The sequence below is a fragment of the Anser brachyrhynchus genome (genome assembly GCF_964034855.1).
Source record: "Anser brachyrhynchus genome assembly, chromosome: 6".
Taxonomy (NCBI): Eukaryota; Metazoa; Chordata; class Aves; order Anseriformes; family Anatidae; genus Anser; species Anser brachyrhynchus.
Window position 1 is genome coordinate 19,417,657 of NC_137700.1, and position 16,942 is coordinate 19,434,598.

A 16,942-nucleotide genomic window follows, 5' to 3' on the forward strand; every position below is an offset into this window, starting at 1 on the left:
CGTACTTGGAGAGCTTCTTATCCTGACCCCACTGTGGAACCACCTTTCTCAAACGATCAAAGGCTGTGTTCAGTCCTTGCATCCGTCTTCTCTCCCTCGCATTGGCAGCCAATCTTCTCTTGGCAGCGTTCTCCATCCTTTCTGAACTGCACTTCACAACACAGCCTGGTCCACTTCCACACTGGCTGTCTGATTCTACACCTGAATCCAAATTACTGGATTTACAGGTTTTCATATTTGATTTACAGTTGTAGCTTCACAAACACACACACACAAAAAAAAACTTTTTAAAAATGAAGCACCTGAACAGTGGTAGTGGAAGGCACTCCTATGACTAGCCTGTGTACCTCTCGAGTCTTCTTCCAAACAGCAATGAGGAGATATTTTTCTTAGCATCAAAGAATAACAAAACAAAAGGTCTTCTGGCTCTTCCGGAAGTGTCTGAAAATTGCTTCTTATTGCTTAATGAAAGAATAAAGAGTTTTCAATGCCTTATGCTTTCATTCTTTTCATTTCTGTGAACTCAGAGAGATAGAAAACAAAGAAATCTCCATTCTCAAAATATGAGTTACTGAAGAAGACAGTCCTTTTAATCCAAGGATCTTACTGAATTAAAAACACATCACTTCCAATGGCCATTCTGAATGAAAAAAGTTCTGATTCAGCGTAGGAGAGTATTTTGAAATGATAAACTGTTGCAATCTGAAGACATAACTTCGTAACAAAAATCTCTCCTTTCTTGACTCCTGCCGGTAAGCAATGATCATGTCTTACAGACAAGAAGAGGCTTTATAGAAACTGCAAAAGCTAAACAGGTGGTAGCAGGTGGGCGGGCGGCACTCTGCTTCTATCCCAGTACCTTCCCACCCTGGGAACTACACGGAAAAAAAAAACAGTAAAACCCGAACATTACAGCCTTCATCTGTTGAGAAGTCTTCCAAAGCCATTCTGTCCAGCCCTAACAACTTGCCATCTGGAGCAGTGTCTGGCTGGCCCCACAAGACTCTAGGCAGTTAAGCAAAAGATTCTTTCAATGGATAATCTGTTGCAACTCAGGAAAAAAAAAACCTCTCACTGTGCATTGCAGTATTCATACATTAACCTATTTGAAAATTCTAGTTAGATATTATTAGGGCTAAAAAAAATAATCGTTCTAATGAAATAGAGGAGAAATTAGCTTGGTGATAGATGGCAGAGAATACTACTGTGTTGCACTATACAGTGCTGAAAGAAGACTGAAATTATCAGAAACCCTTTAGGATTCAAGTACACTCCATTGCAGAGAGCAGTATCTTGAGAAAAACTGGGATTATATATTTCCATGTCAGTGATGTTATGAAAATAATTTAGAAAATATTTAAACAGTTAAAATGTAGCTATGGATTTATCTAAGAATAATTGTAAAAGTATTTGGAGAGGTTGTGATATAGACATGCAAAAACACATGCATACAAATAGTCTGAAAACTGTCCTTTTTAATGTACTGTGCATAAACTACACATGCATATTTATGTGGTTTTAAACATAAAATGTTTCTTAGGAATATCCTTAAGTAGGTAAGGAGAATAAAAGATGTGAAAAAAAGAATCTGCTTGCTGGTAAGAGACCATTTCTGCTATTAACTGTACCGATAGTGAAGGAACCATTCACGCACACAGTATAATCAAAACATCTCTGTTTTACTGTACTTATACTATTAAAACCATAATCTACATGAACCTACAAGGAAACATCATATGATCATGTTATGATAAACACAGAATGTTAAAAAAAAAACAAAAAAACCTGTCACACACAGATTTATTATCTGTATTGATTTCAAACTTAATTAAACTGTTACCAGCATTCATAAATTACTTATTTTTTTCATTAGAGGCTGAATACTGTATATTTATTTAGAACTATGGCTCAATTGTTTTCATTATGACTCTAAAACTTGGTGTGGTTGTAAACAGCTGATTAATCCCTAGCAGAAGCAATGACAATGAAATGAGGTTGAATAATCCAAAAACAATAGGATGCAATTGAACACTAATGGACTCCAGCATGACAGATGTTGAACGTGGGCTGTTACGCCCAGTTGCTCTGCTCTTAATATTCTGAATCCTAATGGTCTTGAACAGAGATGATAGTTGGGGTAGGGAGTCTCCATTATTCCATTATCAAAATGTATGACACATCTTCAATTTTTAAAGTAGCACAACTTTATCACATTTCATGGTAATGTTCAACATTCCTATTTGTGTGCATTGACAGATGTTCTCCCAAACATAAAAAAATACTACCACACATTAAAACATTACTTTCTGAATGACAATTTCTGTTTACTTAAGTGCGTGTGAGAGTTAATAACAGCATCTTTCAGAAAACTGCATAACCCTATGTCTCTTGCAGAAAGATCAGCAATTAGAACTTACTAAGTATTTATTTTTCTGAAGACTCTTCATGGGAAGTAATGCATGTGCAGCAGAAAAAAAATACAAGTCTGATCTTCATGCTATTGCTGCAGCATATTTTAGTATTGCAACCTATTATGCACAAATAAATTTTAGTCAAATCTTTTATTGTTTAAAATGAATCTCAAGGGATTTTTAATGTAGAAGAATAAAATAAAATTAAGGCCTTTATTAAGTTAATCAATATTGTGCATTCTCATGGGATAGCTATTACTCAATTCAGACTAGTAATAAATCAGTGTTAAAACAGTGCTGTTAACTTCATACCAGAAATACAAAAAGCATTTCTAATTTAATGTCCTGCAAGTATGAATTACAAAGACTTCAAATATACTGAAAATCACAGTTCCTAAAAACTATACTGTCGTTCACTATTTTACTATTCATTAGTGGAATAAAATATACTGTTATTTTTCCCCCTTTCTATCTGATTCACCACGATTATCATGCTTTGACTAACACATTGGTATAACCTCCTGAGAGAAGCTGTGATTTATCTCTCTTCCTAAACAAAGTGTAATTTCACTTTATATGACTTAGTATAAAAATCACAGGATAAGGGCCTAAGTTCATCTGGATTTACAAAGACCCCCTAACAGGATTTTATGACTTACAAGTGAGGCTAAAAATTATTTCTTGGCAGGTCAAAATGCCTCTTTTTTGTGACACTTTTTTTTTTTTTTTAAAGTTTCTGCTTTTTAACAGAGAAATAAATTTATTTGAGAATATAATTGCTTTTATTTGATGATGTGCACAAGGAAAAACACTTATGCTTATATGAAAAGGCTATTTTTTTCCACAGAAAATTGATTTTTAGGGTCTTATCCACACCAATTAATTTAATTCATTTGCATAGTCCATTAGCTATATGAAAATACATCATCTCAAGCTAGAAAACAAACTGCTTTATTGCTCAGTCAATAACAGAAAGGCTATCAGTGAAATTTTCCCAGGTTTCCATCACCTGGCTTGTTTTTCTCAATATTTCATCTTGTCTTGAGTATTACTTAAGTAATTCTACTCCCTCTTCCATTTATTTTTAATAATTTCTCTGAGATCTTATTATTTTAAATTATCTTTCAAACAATTCTCAAGATATTTATATCAGTTTGCAGAAAACTAATAATATGTTCTAGTGTGATATATTGCTGCATGTGGTACTAAAAAATGTCTGCATCCCCGTTTATGCTAGTTTCATCTCTACCATACATCTATGATTTCTCAAGAATTTCCCTTCTACTCTTATTTTGTTCTGTCATAATGTAATTTAAAGCCAGAAGAAACATTAAAATCACCAGGAAGAAGTTCTGCTCACTCAGATTTCAATCTCTGAATCTCTTACTATGCAAATACAAATTTAGAGCTGCTCCGTGACCCTAGCAGCATTATTCTTGATGCACATTTTAATTCCAAAATGATATTTTAAATCAAAATGTTGTGTTTTTTGTCAGAGAAAAAAAAGAGAGGCAGGTAAGAATGATTTTTCTTTCATAAACCAAATTATTATATCACCTTTAAGTCACCACTGATACTAGGAAAACAAGGGATAGTTTCAGTCCATTGAGAAATGAACTAGGTTCAGAATTTAGGACTAGATACAGAAAAACATTAAAAGTTTTCTGCTAGATATCCAAGTTAGTAACTCATGCTGCACCCTTTAAGAGGAACTTGATATCCTCCACCTGTATTACTATGAAAAACACAATTTAATTGCTTTTGTAGGGGAATGACTCTGGCTAACTACTAATTTTGAAATGAAGTGAGAGTAACATTTCTGGTTAAAATCTATTTCCTGAACACCCTCTCTCCTCTAGTTGTACTAAAACAGCATATACAAACAATACATCAAAGCAAGAATCTTACCTCTTCCTTTTAGCCAGATCTCACAATTTCATTTCAGGTACATCCTTTCTAAAAGCCTCATTGAGATTTCTTACAACTGTAGGATCTTCAAAGGTAGTTTATTCAGAGAAAAGCTGAAAGACTGGCATGCCGTATGCTGCTTAATTAATAGCAGGTGGGTAACTACCAAAATGCGACTATCCTTAAGGGCTCAGTCTCTAGTAATATTCGACTCGGCTCACAAGACAGGCTAGCAATCTGTGGTGTAAGGAATAATGTATTTTCCTTCCTTGGTTATATTTACATTGTTTCCCCTATCACAGCTGTAGGACTATTGTCAAACAGAACAAATCTGAAGTGAATGTTGTATGCTAAAGGAAAATTTAGACACTAATTCATATTGGGAAGTTGAATAGCAATCTACAGCAGTAAGATGAGTTTACAATAGTTTCTCCTAGTGCTTCCCAACATCGTAGTGTGCACCTTTTTATACATGTTCTTACAACATTTCATTTTTCTCTAAATACTCTCTGGGGTGAGCTTTTCCTTCAATAGTTCAACAAGAAAGTCTACCAGCTACACTTATCGGTCTACTTACCATACTACCCTCCAACTATTGTTTCTTCTCAATTTAGTCATTTCTCCTTGATATTCACCCTTTTCTATGCCACACTATCTTACTTAAGTAGCTTCCCTTCAGGTGATCCTACACAGAGCAGTCTTTTAATATAACTTTGTTTTAAAGCATGCTTATACAACTGGGGGATTAAAAACCTCAGGAAAAAAAAAAAAAAAACATAAAAATAGAGAAGGAGCTCATTTATCATGGCAGCAGAGGAACATGTTTTGAACCTGTTTCCCACCTATATTATATATTGAATAATGATTACTATTACATACATATATATATATATAACTATACACCTCATGAAAATAAACTTAGTAGGATATTGCAACACTGTGTACTGCTAAAGCAACAACAACGAAAAACCTTTGACAGATTACAAATGGATTCTGCAGATATGGTGGCACCAAAGCTCAGCAAGCGATGAACCAGCATATGTGAACTTGGATTTATTTGCCTATTTTCAAAAGCGTATAAACGTAAATAAATTTAATGAGAGCCCTGACATTCCAGCAATACCAATGTTACAAAGAAAACAAAACAAAAAATACTAAGCTTGTTAAATAGAATGGATGAACCAAAACTTAACAGGAAAATGAGCTCAAGGTGTTCCTCAATCAAAAGTTATGGTCACACCATCTCAAACAACAAAGATAAAGCATCATCTCATCTTAGCAGAGGGTGTGATTTGATGTTACATCTTGCATGCTGAAACTTTGGGTTTTTACTAAAACAGGTACTCTTACTCCTTTCCTATCCCTAGTGTCTTGCTTACTCCCAAACACTGGCAAGGTAAGCTATCGTGCAGCTGTAGGGTGAGTCAGTTCCCCAGGCCTACTCTGTGGAAAACATACTCTTTCTTACATTGCAGTACAGCTCTCTACCACGAACGTTTGCTGAATTGATTTAAATGAAAATCACACAATCATTTGATTCAGTGCAAAGGAAGTGGCAGTACCACGTGGCTGCATGGAAGCAGAGACAGCAGAAACTGTAGGCACAGACTTTACAGAGGTATGCTGCTCTACAGCTTCACTACTTTAGGTGTGATATATGTCATGGTAAGAGACAAAATAATAGTCTATGCCCTTTTATTCCACTAATATAAACAAATAGGTCAACTTACAATATCAGTGAAAACTGCTACAATTCAGTCAAACTTTTCAACCAATTCAGCCTGAGGCAGATGTCCAAAGATGAAAATTTCTGACTGGTTTAACAAAATTATGAAAAATCAAAGAAAGGGATCTTCTAAACAGCAAGCAAGGATGATCAAGAGAAGAGTGCTCCAGGTGATCAAAGGTATGGAATGGATTTCATAGAAGGGACAACTCAATGAGAACGGACTCCTTAGACTGGAAAAGAGACTGCAAAGGGGAGATATGAGAGATGTTGGCAAAACTAAGAGCTGTATTGAGAGGGTGCTTAAGAATCGGCTCTCCATTCCTTCCTCTAATATAGAGCTGAAGTGCATCAAATGATGTTAATTATAATGAGGTTCAAAACAAATGCAAGAAGATATCTTTCCACACAATAAGTAGTAATTTGTCAATCTTTCTGCAACATAACTGTGGATACTGCGAGTTTACATAAATTTAGTCAGAGACTGAAGAAATTAGAGCCATCTCAGTCAACCAGGCAGTGCAGAGTACAGTCAGGCTCAACAGCTGAGCTGATCTAACAGCTTGAGACTGTCCAACAGGAAGTTGTGGTTATACTCTCCCTCTGCACATTCTGATGCTTACATGACTACACAGTAAGCCATTTCTCTCTCATACCCATCAGAAAAATTTCTTAAGGATTGATTTTCTGCTGGGTTAGTAAGTTGAATCAGTTCACCATGTAGTCAGTCAAGTAGGTCTTGGTGTGTTTGTGGGACCACCTGGCTGAGAACAGTAGAAGGGCAGGCAGGATCTTTCTTTTAGGACCACAGAAAAGCTATTAGATTTGCACATCTGAATCATGTAATGGTACTCATATGCATAATGCATATGACTGCTATATTATCCTGGAATTCCTACATTACCTATTTCCTATGCCATAAAAAGTACATTGATCTTATTGCAAATAATTACTGTTAAAAAAAAAAGAGTTTTAGTTGTTCTTTTCTTTCTTTTTTTTCTAATTAGACAAAGAATACCAAGATCATTAACAAATTAGCCCTTAAAATTGATTTTTGATTTGGAATTCAGAACAAAAGCTGTAAGAATTCCTAAACAGAGAAACTGAGCAGGTAACTAACTATGCTGACAGACAGTTCAGAATTTCATCCTGGAATGAAATGACTTCCCCAGAAGTACCTATACTTTTTTTTCAGCATATTACGTTTATCAATATTCATCCTAAATAATATGTGCACACCTTTACCTAAAATGCTAAATACTATAATTTCCAATTCCAATATGCCTATATCCAACTGACTTGCTAATCAGTAACAATGCATTTTACTTGGACTTTGCTGAGAGCAGTGATTTCCAGCTTTCACAAGTCCATAGGTAACAATGCTAACTATATGTTGCAGACAATGCAGTAGCAGGTTCTTACAGCTGTGTGGCATTAGGGCTTTCTCAAGCTAGCTACTGAAAATGATTAATTATCAATGCGTGAAAAGACAACTTGTTTTTTTCTCATATACCTTTTTCTCTTAACATGTTGGGATTATCTTGCTGAGAAAACTAAAGCTGCTCAAACACTACTGTAGACTCTGCATTGTCAATTAACTTATTTTATCACAGCCATGGAAGAGACAGCTGTTACACTAGTGGAGTTTTCTGTTTACTATTGAGGGAAGAAAGAGGAATAGAAAAAGGAAGTTATAAAAGGTTCTTCACGGTATTAAAACACAGCAGTGTAAGAATGTGCTCCCATGCGAGTTTCCCAGATACATCAGCAGAAAAATTCCTATTTAAAAACGAACGAACAAACTGCATGCACATACTTCTTTTGGTCAGGCAAATAGCTTGACATACTTCAAAGGCAGAACCAAAAAAACACTTCCAGCATTTTAGCTATTTTGTTAAAACTTTTCTATGTAATTTATAAGTGTCACAAAGTAGCAGTCTCTAAGAGTAGAAGCACCATTTCTCTCTCTGGATGCCAACAGCTAGTCCACTTGACTTCTCACGAGTTCTTTTTTTTCTCATACAGCAGCCCCCCATGGACAGGACCAATAATGCTCTCTACATTCTGCTTATTATTCTGTCCAGCAAAGTGATAGAGCATTCATTTTGTCTGTATTTTTTTCCTGCAGTGAAAAGTCATTGTCTACAGTCTATTCTTTTCTGTATCAAGAAGCATCATGATCCCTCAGACCAAAGTTGACATCTCCCCTGCACCTATAACCACGGAACACTAATGAGACCTGTAAGTGGGTGTTACAGCATCATCAATCTATTTATGAAATGCTATTAGTGCGTCATTTCTATACCATAAAAGCTTTACAATCTGCAACATGCTTCACTCAAAAAGAATTAATGTGCAGGAAAAGTATGAAAATAAGCGTTGAATTTTTTGAAAATATAAATACTTCTTGACAAGGGATCTTAACAACTAGAAAATGTGGAGAATTGTCCCTGCCCTGAGAATCAGAACAGTGCACCAGCACGAAGGTCTATGAGGGGTAAAATATGAAGTCTTGTGTCATGAACTTGTAAAGACTTGAGTATGTTTAAAGCTTTGAGTAATCCCACTGAATTCAATGGCAGTCAATTTATATTATTTAAGATAAACACCAGCATTTGGAATTTCAGGGAAAGAGAAAAAGCAAAGAAAGACAATGGAGAAAAATAAGAGCCATAAGGTGAGATAGAAGGAGAGATATAGGCAGGAACAGAATGTGAGAATAAAAGATGATGAAGAGTAAAGGAAGGATTCAGGTGGGCTGAGCTGCACCAATTTACAGTGGCTGGGATCTACAGTTTATAGTATACGGAATTTTCTTATTTTTTCCTTTTCAAAATCTTTGACTTACCGTAATATGAAGAAGAGAATGTAATGCACTTTGGAAATGAATTGCAGTTATACATTGGGTACCTAGCCAAGTCGGAAGAAGACACTCAAAACTCTTCATCTTCAGAAACATAACTAATGCTGTGACTAATGTTGTCTGCCCAAAATATGTATAAATTGTACCATTCAGTCTACTGACTGGAATAAAAATATATAAAGCAACAGTGGAGAGGGTGATGACAAAAGATGGTGCAAGCTTTTCATAATTTTTTATTATTATTTTTTCAGTTCAGGAGGAGCTATTTTCTTGTGCAAACAGGCATAAAATTACTACCCACTGCCCTGCTTCTTATTGATTTCTACTTGGCACAGTTTGCCAGATGCTGTTTGGTCTAAGTGTTGCCTTGACCTCCACTGGTGATGCTGGCCTCTTTTGGCTTTGTTGCACTGTATTTTCCCAGCAGGGAGGTCCCACCCCTCTAATAGTTCAGTTGCAACTTTTGCTAAAGGCTTATAGGTTACCCATATGTTGTACCGGAGGGGCTGGTCTGACTGAAATTAACTCAGAAGTGGCGTCCAGCATTGTGGCTGGAGCTGGCCCAGGGGAGATTATAAATGCCCCAAAACTAATTAAATACCTTGTCTCCTGCTGGTAAACAAAAGAGAATGAGGGCAAAAATATGAAATGCCTGATTTAACTTGGATCTGTAAGTAGCTTGACAACACCAACCCTGAAGTCAGTGGTGCATGATTTAAAAGCCCCTAATGGGTCAAAGCTGTTAAATAAATGAGACTTTTGTCTATTACCCTTCACTTCATATACTTAGAAAACTGCTACGTAAATGTACTTACCATCAGCTTTCAGAATATTTCACAACAGCATTTCTGGGGTAAGAGCCACACAGTCCACGTATTTATGTGGAAGTATTCTTAACTTTCAACTTTCACCCTGAAAAAAATACAAAAAATAAATATTGCCATTCAAAGACATACATACAAATAAGAAGTTACAGTATTTTCAATAACATTTTCAAGGGCCTAAACTGTCAAATGCTGCTTCATAAAAAGGAAATAGAAGAATTCACTCATTTCAGAGTATATTTGTAAAAATTGTTAGCTAAGTGACATTTTCAATGAGTCAAAAGTATTTTAAAAATTAACTAAAATATTTGAACAATGGATCAAATGCTTTTGATATATATCATTTTTCTAAATTAAAAATCCTCTCTCATGGCATCATTTTGTGTCTATAAGGCTATACTATATTTTAAAATACTCTACTGCAAATTGAACTTTTCTTTTACTACTGTATAGTAGTTATCATCTAAATACTCCATAATATGTTTTAGAACGTTAAATATTGTCCTTCAAAAAGCCTGTTAGTAAAGAAGATGAGAATTCTTATTAGATGTTCCATATACTAATTTTACATATATGCTTAAGCTTACATGTTTATGTAATACCACTGTAGTTAACAGGACTAGACAAATGTGCCAAGTTAAAAATAGCTGTAAGACTTGGCCATCTAGGACCTCAGTTCATAATGATTTTAGTGTGAACCAGACAGTGACTGATTTAATGAAAGAATAGCATTCATCTTTTCTGGGAGGGCACGTGTTAAGTCTTTCTATTTTCCATATGCATATTTTTACTTATTTAAAAAAAAAATTAAAAATATGATAATAAGATTATCTTTCCTTGCTGAAATTTGAAACTTTCTGAGAGATGGCAAGGATCATAAACAGAGATAAAAGAAAAGGAAACATTAAAACAGATTGTTGTATACATATATACACACTTACTTTTGTATATTCACACAAACATATATACACACATCTTCATTTTTGATGGTACTTTACCATTACATTCTGACTTTATAATTAAGCTGTTATGAAAATTAAGTAATCCACATTCAATTTAAGTAAAATTTACACTATTAACTATAAGGCCTGATGTTGCACTTAATGCCTTCCAACTTAACTAGGAACTTCGGTAGCTATATTGTTTTGCATCCTGCCCTAGACAGATGAGCACACAGCATACACACATATAACACATCTGCTCTTTTGTCCAAATGGACAGCAGGACGCCACAGAGGTTTTTCCATCAAAAGAAATGCAATCCTGAAAGATTAAGACGTTCTATTTAGGCACATAGTAACATGTGATGTTTCAGATTTTCAAATCTCCCAAGTGTCACATTTCCAAACTCTAATGAATTAGATGTGACAGATATATTCTAAAAGCTAGTACTAGAGCTGGCTGTGAATAAAGGAACACTTAACGTAGTGATTGGTCATATATAATGCTGGATTTAGAATGCACAAAGGACAATGTTTCCCATGAGGTACAAGAGAACAAAAATTGATAAAACCCAAATAGAAGAAAAGCAAAAAAATCACTTCATCCAATGTATATAGAACAAGGATTGAGTATTCAGTATCAAAAAGCTTCTTATATGTTTTATTGTTCTCCCATGAAGCTAGTTGTTTCTCTTCGTTCCTTATTTAGAGATACTAAGAATCTCAAGTGACAGCATTGTATCAGATTTTACTGGCATTTTCTCTTGAATGATCCAAACCTGAGGTTCAGGAAGTTTGCTCAGCCTTTGTTAATGTTGTGGTAGAAATTTCAATTAATTAATTAATTATTCGGCCACTCCTGTTAAACAGATGTGCTTTTAAACGTAGAAAATAAATGACAATCTTGTTTATTTAATTGCACGTGTCATCACCTACTCACAGACTTTAATTCCTGATGCAAAAAATGTAGTCAGCCAGCTATGTTTTTCTATTGCAACTGGTCTTCTTCATATACTTTTTGATTCATATACAGAATCAAAAAGGTAAGTATTACATTGTTTTTCCTTATAGCTCACAAAACATCTGAGCATGGTAACAACTATACTTTTGTAATCCAGACTGGCTGAAAAATATGCAGTGAATAAAAGTCCTATCAGTTAAAAAAATCAGTGATGCTTTTAGAATCAAACACCAGGAGAATTTTCAGCCCAAGTTCTACAACATCAAAATGTTGGGAATGTAAACTTTACAGCAATAGCTACTTAATCTAACAGAAAAAACAACATGATCCAATACCTGGAGCACAAAGTTCAAGAACCATGAACTGGAAACATGACATATATTTTCAACAGAAAACACAGACATTTCCTAGACTTTTTACTAAGAAATAGAATAGATTCTTCATAAACTTACGTTTTTATATTAAATTTGGACGTCTTTCTACTATACCCAACTCATAAAGTATTGACTTTGGTGCATAGATTACTTTGTGGAATATTACTGTCTGTGATATGAATTCAGGTCAACAGATTAGATAATGGTCTTACACCTACGCATCTATGAAATGCACTTACCAAAATTACCTAATAATCCAAGACAGAAATCTGAAGAGTCTGAAACTACAAAGAATTCTGGCAAACCATATGCAAATTCCCTTACTCTCTGTATCTTTTTCTATAGGGAAAGCACATACCTTCTTTAAGCCATTCAATGCAAATCAGTCATTCATAGAACAAAGGTGTAAAATTCAAATTGATCAATGAAAGGAAACAAATCCAAATATTTTACTGATATCACTGAAGCTCAAAACATGTCACTGCAACCATCACTTGGTGTCTTTCTGAGTTTTGCATTGGATGGGTGACAAAATAGGAACACAAACAGGTATCTATTTTTATCAGAAGGATTATTTTATTTTCCAGAAAGGATTTTAATGAATTCTTCTGTAAAGAAAAAGGATGAATTAATTAGATTAGACTCAATATATTGTATATGGCTTCTGCATAGGCACACGCTGGATGACATGAGAAAGTTTGTCTCTGTTAAGAAAAGACTGGTATGATCAGTGTCAGGTCTCAATACGAGAAGTAAGATGACTGGAAACAGTTGAGAAAAGACAATGAATATAGAGACTTCATGAACTCTTTTATTTTTTCTCAGCTGGCAGGAGATGAAGTCATTTTGAACCATTTTACAGGTCAAGATTTTGCCTTCTTTTTCTCTACCTCATAATCCTAGGGCATAGCACAGTTTAACCCACACTCCTAGTTATCAGGGAAATGTAGCAAAGGTTACACCTCCTGAAGTACATTTGTAATTCTTCCTGGAACTGCCTGACTGTACTGCATTTCAGTCAGTGCTAGTGCTTGATAAGACAATTAAATCCTTTGTTAAGAACTTCTGAAATGAAACAAAAGCATCAACTAATTGGTATTCTGACTGGGACTAATTCAAAGGTGTCTTCTAGTACCTTGGGATATGGTGTGCTCTACTTCGGAGAGAATCAATCAGCCAGAGATTGATGAAGGGGTGTTGAGGTCAGGTTTGCAAACACAGAGCCATCTGCAGAGTCTCCTGGGTTGGTACCTGCAGCAGAGTAATTTACAGGAGCAGGTGTTTCCTTTTAATCTACGTGTTTTTTTTCTGCTGAAATTGTAACTTTATTGAGAAAATGCATGCAGTCGGATATTAAGAGGGTACTTTGTCTATTGATGTTATTAACTGCTGAAGTCTCTGAAAGCTGTAGTTAGCATACCCCTTAAGAACATGGAAAGAATGGAAGCTGAGATATTAAATGCCTGTATCAATCAATCGTGTCTTCAGAAAGTTACTACACATAAACATACTGAAGCCCAAAAGGCTGGTTTTAAAACAGAATGGTTTTGTTCAGAAATTTGTCATTTCTTTCTGAATATGGGTGACTGAAAATATCATAAAGATTATAATGTATTTCTATTTATAGCCATAAATATTTATGGAGAAAGGAGCCCTTCTGTAACAAAATAAAAATCCAAGAATTCCAGCTGTAATTTCCCACCTGAATTGAGCTTGGCTGGATTGGCATTCAAGTAATACCCCCTTTGGTCTGGATCCAAAAAGCGATTTGCAAAGCATCAGCAGAGAACACGTTTGGATTCAAATTCACGTTCTTGGCTTCCTCGTACCTCAGACACTGATCCAGCTCTGCTATAACCTACTTAACCTCTTCTCTAGCCTAGTATCTCTCAACCTACATTCCCCGAGCATCCAAACTGTTAGAGCATCGTTAACTTCAGCTAGTGACAAAACTGAGGATATGCCCATTAAGTTTTAACTCTGCTCACACGTTAGTCTCTATGCAGGCAATACGTATTTTCTGCCACCTCACAAACCCACTTACTCCGTACCCTACAAATTTCTTTTTCTTCGTAATTTTTGAAGTGTTCTTGAGAATTTTCTTGGGTTTGCTTAATGTATTTTATCCACCCTTTAATTTTTAATAGGACAAAAATAACGTATGGGCTAGTGGTTTCTTGGTTTGGAGGTGTAACAAAGAAGTCACAGAACAGAGGAAAGCGAATAAAATTTTTGCTTATATGACATTATAACCAGGTACTGTCCTCTTTTGCCCTTAAGTAAGGCAAAACCACAGCAGTCAAACCGAATCTCTCACTAAAGAAACCAACAAAGTTAGAAATGTTTATAATTCAATGTTTTAGTATTCTGCTTACTAAGTGTGAACTAAACATCTTAGGTTAAAACTGACCTCTGGCCAAATTTTCTTACACATTTAAACTATCTGTTATAATGACATTTTCTGTTGTACCATTTCTCCCATTCTTTTGTAACTTTTTACTTATGGTTTGCAATAACTTTTAGGGAAGAAAAGTTGGAGAGTGACTCAGGAATTGAAAAAATTCCTTGTTCTGTCTTTTTGTATAGGACTAGTAATAATTTTAAAGACAGATCTACTCTTCTGCAAGAATAAATAAAAATTCCAGACATCAGACTCAATCTGATTCTTTTGGGAATTTCTCAGTTTTTAATTAAACTAATTTAATTTTTACTTGATCTGGCATCACCCTTTATTTTATTTTTCTTTTTTTCTCCCAGGAAGTTTCCCTTCATTTCTGGCATGTTTCCCTGTCACTATGATGAATATAGAAACAAAGAAATCTTTCATTTCCCAGAAATAACTGCTTCTTCTGTTGCTAATTTTCCTTCCTGTCCCTTATGGAAAACATGGCTCCTGTCTATGACCTCCAAGTGTATGTATTTGTGAAATATTTATTTCAAATTTTTGAAAATTTTTCCAATTTTGGAAGCTTTTCGATATATGCAGTCTATTCTCATCTAGGTAACACAGAAGAAATGCAAAATATTCTCAGGAATCCTTTAAGCATATCCATTAGATGGCTTACTATAAACAAAAGTGCCTTCCCATTTCCCTTTCTTCCTTTTTACTTACACATTCATTTCTATAGCAACAGACTTAATGATTTCTATTGCTCAGTTTTTATTTTTGTAACTTATTTTGCTTCCTTCCTCTAGGTTATGTACTTTTTTTGGGCTCCTACGTGAGCTTTGTCTCTGCAAAGGCAGACACCAAAGAAGTGCAGAAGTGCACTTAAATTTTCATGTCTTGGCTGCTGGATACAGCCAGGTATTTACACAAAACTTGCAGTGACTTGTAATGGTTTTCTGTCAGACACTCTCATGGTAAATAATACTTAAGCACATAGGAATTTCCAGAATTGTATCTTCCCTTTGAAGCATTTGTGCTTGCTTCAATGCATCCCTATGCTACAATCTTACTTAAGAAAGCAGCATGAAAGAGTTCTGTAAACTTGGGTAGCCGAAACACTAAACAAAGAGACACTGCATTTTTCCAGCCTCCCATTTACTACCTTCACTTAACTTTTGACTCAACATTTTAATTTAATCAAAATTACACTAAGCTTACGCTAAAGCTAAATATTTTCTTGGAAAAACATAACATTCCTAAATTTTATATTGATAACTGCATTAATATTATAAAACTTGAATTAAAAAAGAGGGAAGTCCATGATGATGACATCTGCATGAAATTTTATAGCCTTCAAACATTGTTTTTAGAATTACAAGGACATAAAACCTGTACTGCTTAAGCTGAAGATCAATTTTCTTCACGGAAACCTACCTTTACGTACTATTTCCTTTCTGCATTTTCCATGCTTAATTTAGCTTAAATTAGTTAATTTAGGTAATAAACTTAAACATCATTGTATTTCTCACTTTTTGATGTTAAACTCATGCAATTTTGAGTCACAGTTCTCATTTCAAGTGTAATGGACGTTTGATGTGGTGCCACAGTAACTTAGCAACTATCAAGTAGCATTCAGGACTTTGTTCAAAGTTAAGTTAGTTATGTTTCGTTAACTATATACAGCTTGTAGAACTACCAGGTAAAACCTTTGAATGAAAATGGGAGAGAAGGGCACACAAATTCAAAATAATTTTGGAAGTGCACACAACCTATTTTTTGCATTAGAAAAGACAGACAAAATTTACTACTGATTTCCAACTGATTTCCTTTACTGTTCACTGAAAATATGCAATGTATTAAAATAAGTCTCAGTGAGTAATTAGGATCACCAGGTCAACTACACAATATTAACATAAAGTTGCTACTCGGAAAATCAATGCTCTTTTTTCTTGCCACTCTCAGCAGCCTTGCTTATTTTGCATATGGTTGCATGTTTAATTAGTGATCCTTCTGTAAGTGTCTGCAATTAGCACAATGATGATTAATAAAATAACTCCTTTAAAGCTCCATTTAGGCAGCAGAACTGCACAATCAGGTATAATTAATTCATCATTAATAAATCATGGCTGATTAACTAATCTGTTGATTACAAGCACATTACTGCATAGTATCCCACCTGAGCTCTGGTGATTTTTCTACCCTTAACACAAAGAAAGACTAAGTAGCAGCAAAGTATAAAAAGAAAAAAAAAGCATCAAGCCACAAGTATATTGGTTTGGTCAGGAAATTTAGAAAGCAGATATATCTAAAATTTACATGGCTTGGTTCGTTAGTAGTCCCCCTGGGTAATAAATAAGTAAAATTAATATTTATTAAATGCAGACATGTGAACAGTAATTGTTTCTTTAGTTCATTTATATTCCTAAAGTGCTGGGGTGTTTTCAAAGCACCTCAGATTATGAGATTCACTCTTTGCACAAGCCAGCAGGAAAACAAGTTTCCAGTATTGCTCCTCAAGTGAATCCAAGTCACTACCTGGAAAGCGA

General features: G+C 34.8%; 1 long non-coding RNA gene across 2 annotated transcripts in view; it reads right to left on the minus strand.

The window, feature by feature from the left end:
• Nucleotides 1–11,410, minus strand: part of LOC308197309 — a 90,999-nt gene extending 79,589 nt beyond the window's left edge. Inside the window, exons 1-3 of one of the 2 annotated variants that reach the window (XR_013952794.1) lie at nt 10,674–11,410; nt 9,724–9,820; nt 233–746 (exon numbers count right to left, since the gene is read on the minus strand). This is a non-coding gene — a long non-coding RNA (uncharacterized lncRNA). Of the gene's footprint in view, nt 1–232; nt 747–9,723; nt 9,821–10,673 lie in introns of those variants that run through there. The other variant, XR_013952793.1, reaches the window with a different exon arrangement.
• Between the last annotated feature and the right edge of the window lie 5,532 nt (nt 11,411–16,942).